This window comes from Rhineura floridana, chromosome 1, assembly GCF_030035675.1.
Source record: "Rhineura floridana isolate rRhiFlo1 chromosome 1, rRhiFlo1.hap2, whole genome shotgun sequence".
Lineage (NCBI taxonomy): Eukaryota > Metazoa > Chordata > Lepidosauria > Squamata > Rhineuridae > Rhineura > Rhineura floridana.
The window spans coordinates 240,410,718-240,419,203 of record NC_084480.1 but is presented as its reverse complement, the minus strand read 5'-3'; the positions used below and the strand labels follow the sequence as shown (position 1 = coordinate 240,419,203).

The following is an 8,486-nucleotide window of genomic DNA, read 5'->3' as shown; positions in this document are numbered from 1 at the left end:
TAGGAGGACTAGAGGCTTATTCTTTCTTTTAAAATGAAACTCAGTTTTTGGGCTACCTGCTGAGGGCACAACTGAAGGCATTTGCTAGTGCCATGGTGTGTGCGGGCAATGGGTTGGTGACCCACAGTCTATTTCTTGAATGTTTTAAACCTATACTGCTGTTTCTTCCAGTGGGTGGTCCTTAATGCAATGTTTGTGTGTGTCCTGGCCCCTCCCCTCCCCTTAACAACTACAATAATCCTTCACTATGTTTTCCCATTTTGTACATGTGCCCAGGTATTTCTGTACCTGTGCATGTATATCTTTTTTAAAAGTTTCAAAGTAAGTGTGCAAGAGCACAAGTTAAAATGTTTCACAATGTGATTTTGCTTGTGCTTTTGGGGGGATCCATTTCCATTTAATGTTTTTGTTTGTTTACAAAAAATTAATGTCAAGGTTTTGCACAAGACCTTTTCCACAGAATTTCAGTATAGCTAAAAAGCAGACTTGTGCAAGACTTCTGTATTTTTTATTAATTAATCTGTAATACAAATTTAATCTATTTTTTTAAATTACAGTCCTGCAACTTCAGTCTCTTGTAATCCCCTACATGTGTTGAGATCTTGAGAGAATAGTTCTTCTGAACTGTGTTGATAAAATTCCAATGTACCTTCATCATGTGGCCACCAGGATATAGATGCTCTCATATCATTTGGCCTGGTGAAAACAAAATGGCTAGGTTGTACTCAAGTGAGGAGCATACAGAAGTAAAGCCTGGCAACAGACAGCACCCACTGAAACATCACCACACACATGATAAGCCACTCTGCAAAAAAAAAAAAAAAGTGCTAACAAGCTTTCACACCAGCAATGACTGAAGATGTATAACATATTATTTCTACTTCATTTATCCATTCATTTGTTACATTTATATCCCACTTTTTCTTCGAAGATCTCAAGATGGCATACATGTTTCTTCTCCTTTCCATTTTATCCTCACAACAACCCTGTGAGGTAGGTTAGGCTGAGAGACAGTGTCTGGTCCATGGTAACCCAGTGAGTTTCATGGCTGAGTGGGGACTTGAACCATGGTCTCCCAGGTCCTAGTCCAACACTCTAACAACTACACCACACTGGTTCTCAGTGTGTATTTCCTGCGGTAAGAGGAAATATGGATTTTTTAAAAAAGCATGGGAAGGCATTTTGATGACAGCAACATCATGTGGATAGTGTGAAAACCTGCATGCATGAGCAGCATTGATTCCACAGTAAACCTCCATCTGGAAACATCCTGGCTGAAACAGCTGCTGAGAAAGCATCTGGGAGAGGAGGAGTTAGGCTAATAGAGCGGATCTCAATGTCCAGGGTCAGTGCCAGGCATGACTGGGCCCTAGGGCACCAGCCTGCCCTGGGCCCACAGCGCCCTAGGCCAACTCCCCTATACAGGCTGCGTGGGGCTAATAAGCCTGCCTGTGCATCCCACCTGCCTCATCTGTCCCTGTGAATTATGTGTGCATTGTGTCCACATGCGTGCCATCAACCAAGATCGGCGGCAAGGTCATCAGCCCCTTAGGGAAGCCCCGGTTGCCATCTTAGTTAGTTGATGGCAGGCATGCGTGCACAGCACGCACATCTTTTACAGGGACAGGAGAGGTAGGTGGTGCATGTGTGCAGGCTTAGTGAAGCCCACACTGACTGTATTGGGGAGATGGGGTGCCTGGGAGCTCCCTCCCTGCGATGCGCAGCAGTGTCAGAAGCCAATGCTGCCGCCAATCATGCAACAGGAGTGCTACCCTTTTACCCTAAGGAAGGACACTTCAAGGGCCCCTCTGGGCCGCAGAGGCCCTTGGCCAGGGCCCAACTTGGCCACCCTCTGATGCTGGCCCTGTCAATGTCTCACTAGATAACTACATGTTATTGTATGTTGTTACTATTACGTATACAATTTAATTAAGTTTAGAATTGCCTGTCACTTATTTATTAATATATTCAAGTGACAGGTGATATTGGTGTGATGACAGGTAAGTATTATTGGATCTTTGCTTAAGTTTCTCAAATACTTTCTCTAAAGCACTTGGAACTACTAACCATTAACTGAGACAGGACAATAAGCCAAAGGAGAGCAGGACCAGTTTCTTCCACATGAACCTGCCTGCCAATTAAGCTTTCCTTCAGAGACCCTTCTCTGGGTGCTCCCCCCTTCTAAAGGTAGGCAAGAGGCTACCAGATAGAGAGCCTTTTCTGAGGTGGTGATCAACTTATGGAAATCTCTCCCTCGACATGTCCACCTCGTCCTATTGCTATTAATGCTCTCCCCAAGAGGCCTGTCTGGTGCCATCTTTGTCATCATGTCAGTGCTAGGCAAAGATGTTCTTGTTTTTCCGGGCATTTGTGCAGCACTGAGATAATACTGTATTATTAAATATGTTTTTAATATGTTTATGTTAAAAACATGATGTTAACAGGCAGCAGCAACAACAGCGACAGCGATCAGTAGAGGCTGTAACATCTGAGCTGCAGTAACAGACTGTTTTCTTGTATTTTTGTATTGGATTTTTTATTATGTTTGTCATTCATTGATATGTTTTAATTGATAGTTTGTTTTATGAAGACTTTAAATGTTATACCATGAGAGCCAGTGTGGCGTAGTGGTTAAGGTGCTGGACTACGACCTGGGAGACCAGGGTTCGAATCCCCACACAGCCATGAAGCTCACTGGGTGACCTCTCAGCCTCAGAGGAAGGCAATGGTAAACCGCCTCTGAATACCACTTACCATGAAAACCCTATTTATAGGGTCGCCGTAAGTCAGAATTTACTTGAAGGCAGTTCATTTAATTTCAAATGTTATACTGTTCATATAATCAAATTATTTGTTGGATTGTTATGTTTTGAAATGATTTAGTATTTGTTTGATGTAGTGGTTGGCTTTTTTTTTTGTAAGCCAGTTTGAGCATATTTATATAGGAAACCAGCATATAAATTTAAATAATAAATAATGTAATTTGATTATTGTATTGTTGTAAATTGTTCCATGTTCCCACTTTTTTAGTAGGAACCAATGCATAAATTTAGTAAACCAAAACCTTAATGTTTTTGATGCCAGATGAAGTCTGGCCTCTTCTCTTCTGCTATTTAGTGGTATTTGTGACATTTTTCTAATGGTTTTAACTACTCCTTTAACTGCTGACTTTCTGTTGTTATTACTCTTTTGGCATTTTTATTGTTTAATAGGTTGGATATTAATTCTATAACTAAACAAACAATAAATAAACCTGAGCTGCTATTCTATAATCATTTTTCTATAATAATTAAGCTAAAACTTATTATAATAAATACCCCATAACCAATGCTTAGTGCAGTCTAGCTCTCCTATATGTAGCTTAGCTGTGCATTGGATGGCAGCCACAATGTATTTAGTTTCCAGTGTACAAAATGAAGCCAATTGTAACTTCTAAAGCTTGATTTGAAAACTTAACCTAAGAAGATTATAGCTGAGTGTTAACTGTTCTGATCCTATTGAAAATCATCCGGCTTTGTCAGCGCAATGTGTTTACAATTGCAGCCTTCAATACATAGTTGCTTCCATATTTCCAAACGCATGTTTGAACCTTTGTAAACAAGCCAGAGAAACTGAGTTGTCTTCATTGCCCAAAATATAAGTTACAATTTCTGAACACTGCATAACCTGTAAGAGTTTCCAGTGCATTCCTTGTGGTGCTACTTGCTGCATTCTTCATGAGAGTGTGACAAGATGTTGATAGTATCTCATTCAATTTCCCGATGGCAAGTTATGGGCTTCTAATGGTTTTTGAGCGGCATCATATGATGGTTTTGGTGAAAGGTGAGCTTTCAGTGTACATCAATTTCCTGCAGCCCATACTTGGTCTCCATACAACAGTGAACTGGTTTTTATTGTTCTTATTTCCGTTTGGTAAGCTCCACAAAAGTAGCACTGGGATTAATAATGTAGTCACTGATGATCCATCCAGAGTGTAGGTTCTTGTACTCTTGGTTCAGCTTCTGTGCTAAAACCTTAAGTTGTGGAACTACTGGAACAAACAGTATATAAACAGATGATGATGGGAAAGATAAATGGTGGTGCCTGGCGCTGATCAGAGCACTGTTCATCAGAGTGCAGGGGCAGCCATCAGTGTGCTGCCTGAAGATGTTGTGTGCTGGTTTGGGGCCTGCAATCAATCAAGAAAAACAAAATAGTTTAAAAACAGTCAATAAAAGGACACAATGACAACAGCAAAAAGTTTTTTTTCCCTATCAGCAGACCTAATTTACCCTGAAGGCATTTTTTCAGAACTAGGCTTTGGCCAGTTGCCAAAAGTAAGCAGTGAGTTAAACATGTGGATTTCTTTGGAGAATTTGAGGGGGGGTGTCCACAACCAAGGTACTGTGTCATGCCCCCATCCTCTGCACTTCAGATAAGGGGGGAACAATCGCCAGAACTTGCTGAAAAAAAGTGCTCAAGCAGATTCATACAGAAATAGTATGATCCTTAAGTTCCTGGTCTCAGATAATTTGGGGGGAAGCTCCAAGACAGGAGTGCAATTTCTTCAGCAGCTGTCTGATATCCAATCACCCCCTCCCCTTCTTTGTTCTCTCTATTTCCTATCTTGAGCTTTAAAAGATAGCTGGTGAATATTATATTTGGATTAACTACTTGACATCTTACTTTCTTCCTATGGACTTGCCCCCCCACACACACACCAAAGAAGATGCATACATACAATTTTTTCTTTGTTAATGTGATTAAGGTATATGTTTTCTTATTAGTATTAAGATAAGAAGTGCTACCTTACGTACAAAAGTGACCTTAATGTCTATGGCTTTTTAGAGGGATAGGCAGAAGATTTTCCACGGAAATACTTCAGGAGCTGGAAGTTAAATAGATGTTAACAAAAACAAGATAAACAGAGTTTCATCCATATCAATGAAACACGTATGGGAACTGCAATCTACTTGCAGAAAATATAAGATATAAAATGTAATGAGCTCATTAAATCCCCCGCCCCCCACCCCGGCCTCACCATTGCCTGATAGTTTAGAACCAGTAACAGTCTGAATCACAAATGTATTTATTCTGCCCCAGGATCAGATTTACCAGACCTATCAAGGAAATTTAGATTGGCTGCATCATCCTGAAAGATTACAGGAAGCAGTGAATTAGCATTATCTTTATATTACAGGTGAGGAATCACAGAAATGAAATCACTCTTCCAGCAAATATTTATTCTTGTATCATTTGCCCATGAGACTTGATCCGGTTTTGTGTGCACACCAGACAGTGAGACATCAACGAGATCATTGAATATGAATTGGTTATCACTCTGGTTGATACTACTGGAATCTGTTATGCATGGGGTTACCCTTGAAGATGGTCCAGAAACTTTAGTCAGTATGGAATGCAGCTGCTAGAGCAATACTTATTATGAATGTATCTCACCAGTGATGAAAGGACTCCACAGGTTTTCATTACATTTCAAAGATCAGTTCAAGGTTCTGGTGCTTACTTACAAAGCCCTACTTGGCTTGAACCCATGGACCTGAAGGAACCCCTGCTTCTGCATGATTGTCCGTATAGGGGAAGGACTGTACCTCAGTGGCAGAGCATCTGCTTTGCATGCAGAAGGTCCCAGGTTCAATCCCTGGTGTCTGCAGGTAGGGTTGGTAAAGACTCCTGCTTGAAACGCTGGAGAGAGTGTTGTTGCCAATGCTGGGCTAGATAGATCAATGGTCTGACTCGGTATAAGGCAGTTTCCTATGTTCCTATAAAGCACCATGAAGGAGCTGATTTGGGCAGCATATCCCAAGGGAGACGCCATTTTCCTCCCTTCTATTTTGCTGTGCTGTTTTAAAAAAAATTAATTCCACTAGTCCAGAACCAGGACAAGGGGGTTGTTGTGGTTATGGTTGTTATTGTTAAAAACACAGAGAAACTTAACTTGGATTTCTGCATTGAGTGGGGGTTGGACTCAATGGCCTTATAGGCCCCTTACAACTCCTACTAGTCTATGATTCTATGAAATATCACCAGTCCGAATCCCCAACTCATCTGCACCTCTGTAAAACTAGTCCTCCCCAACCCTTAACGGCTACCCTGTTCCAACCAGCATCTATAACAAAGGGTCAGGATTCAACCTTGCCCAGCTGAGGAGGTAGGGAAGCAAACCCTCCAGCAGATCCCTATACTGCTAATAACCCTGAGAGGTCACTGGATCTGGACATCCTTGTCTCAGAGCTAGAGGCCCCCACAACAGCTGCCTGGGTTTCTGGCTCTCTCTCAGACCCTTCCTCATATGAGGAGATGATGAATCAGGAAAGAACTTCTGAGTAGTCACCAAAGTGCTTGGCTTCCTGCATGTGAAGCTACTCAAAAGGAGGGGTATGTGCATGGAAACATCTGCTCTGATAGGCCTGACTGAGAGCCAGGAAGGGATGGAGCCTCCAGCTCTTACATAAACTCCTAGTCTGAGCTGCTTCATTGCTGAAGCAAGAGCTCCCATCCAAGGTCCAGCCTTCCTGACCTGAGAAAAGGAAAACATATACTTCAGCCACACACAGACTTACAAAACAAAGAGAAAATCACATGCATAAGAGATAAAATACGAGGGTGAGGGAAAGAAAACAGAAGCAGGATTTTGAATGTCAGACCCAAAAGTGCCTATCCTGCACTTAGTGTCACTGCAAGCCAAACTAGATGTGTAATATACTCACATATGTCTTTTAGAAATCAAAACAGTAGTGCAGGGAGTGGGCGGGTGATCAAGATTGGAACTATGGCATGCACAGAGGGGGATTTAACCCTTTCCCTTTAAGTCACAGTCCCAATGAACCTCCCCCTTCCTCCAAGCAGCCCTTTGTCCAGAGGAGGAAGCTGTCACTGATGCAACTTAAGCATGTTCATTAGTGCACACATGAACAACAGTGCAATCCAATACATGTATACTCAGAAGTAAGCTCCATTGGGTTCAATGGGACTTACTCCCAGGTAAATGTGTATTGGATTGCAGCCTTAGGCTAGTCATACAGGCTAGTCACATTGCAGTCTGCTAGTCATATAGAATAAGAAACCTAACCAAAGTTCACATCTTGGATTGTAGAAATAATGTTATTGAATATGCCCTCCCCCCAAACACAACTCTGCTACTGTCATTCTACTATGCCCAGGGTGATGCTCTATTGCTGATTTCCCCCCAAAATCAACTTATTCAGAAAGGAACCACAGTCCCTGCTTTACACAGTAATCATTCATAAAGAAATGGCCTTGAAACACTTCCAAAACCTGAAGGCATACAATTTATTGTTCCTGCTGGAACCAAGCATAATGTTGACTTTGTGACCTTGTTTATAAACTATGCCTGTCAATAAACAACACTGTACCTGTGATGAAACTATTATAAGCTCTGCAAAGCTGGCTTGCTCTTCTAAAACAAACATACAGCTCAATAAATATGCTTAACTAGACATCCTCCACTTGGAGAGAAGAGGTCAGTACCAAGCAGCTCAGTTAGTGTGGGCAGCTTGGAATTTGGCCTCTTCTACAAGAAGAAACACTACAGTATAGCAGGACAACAGTCAGGACAAACTGCCCTCTTTCCCAAATCTTGCATAAAAAGAGCCCTCCAGGAGCAAGCTAAGGCCTCAGATGGGGAAGCTTTTTCAGCCCAAGAAACAAGATCCCTCATTAGCACTCTTCTGAGGAGCACATGGTAGCGGTCAGTAGGAGCTAGAGGTAAAAAAGTGGGTAGAATCAGAAACAAAAAGTGGGTGGAAGAAGAGATTTATCCATACCTTTGTGCAGTAAACTACATTCCACTCATGCAGAAGTCAGACTAGGGTTGCTAGGTCTCCAGTTATTGCTTGGAGACTTCAGATTTTTGGGATCCTCTCTGGGTCTCTGGGTGAGTCACCCCAATCTCCAGATTATCAGCTTTCATTTAAAAAAAATTAAGTTTCTAGCTGGTCTGGTTCAGAGATATACACCAAAATGTCAGCTGCTGCCCCCCCCTACAACTTCTGTTAAATGAGCTCCTAGCTGGCTGTTCTAACCCTGCCCTTTCAGGATTGTAGCCAATAAGTGAAGTCAGGGTTGTGATTGACAAGGGATTTGTTGACCTCCAGGCAATACCTAGAACCCATTGCAAGTTCAGAAAGTGGTTGCCTTTCCTGGCTTGTCTGAAAATCTCATAAATTGAGTAAGTTTATAGCTTTCAATAATAGCAAAAGTCCCTTTCTCTGTGTGTGCAGTTCTAGAACAAAAGAACAGAAGGATCTTGGTAGGCATGCACAGTAAACAATTTCAGTTATGATTATAATAAAAGTGTATATGCAGGGTTGTTTAAATTACTTGCAAAAATAGCACAGTATACATTTTATTTTCAAATAAGCTTTGAACAGACTTTTTTTTAAAGTGTACATGAAGGTTATGGTGCCACTACAATGTGCTATACTTTTCTAATTATGAAGAGTCAAACAAGTTTAAATTTCCTAGGC

At 41.5% G+C, this 8,486-nt stretch overlaps 1 long non-coding RNA gene across 5 annotated transcripts in view; it reads right to left on the bottom strand.

Annotated features, from left to right (window-relative positions):
- Window positions 1-871: 871 nt before the first annotated feature.
- LOC133369956 (uncharacterized) overlaps window positions 872-8,486 on the bottom strand; it is a 99,143-nt gene continuing 91,528 nt past the window's right edge. For all 5 annotated transcript variants that reach the window (XR_009759040.1, XR_009759037.1, XR_009759042.1 and 2 more), the window contains 2 exons: window positions 4,797-4,867; window positions 872-4,168 (listed from right to left, as the gene is read on the bottom strand). This is a non-coding gene — a long non-coding RNA (uncharacterized LOC133369956). The remainder of the gene's footprint in view (window positions 4,169-4,796; window positions 4,868-8,486) is intronic.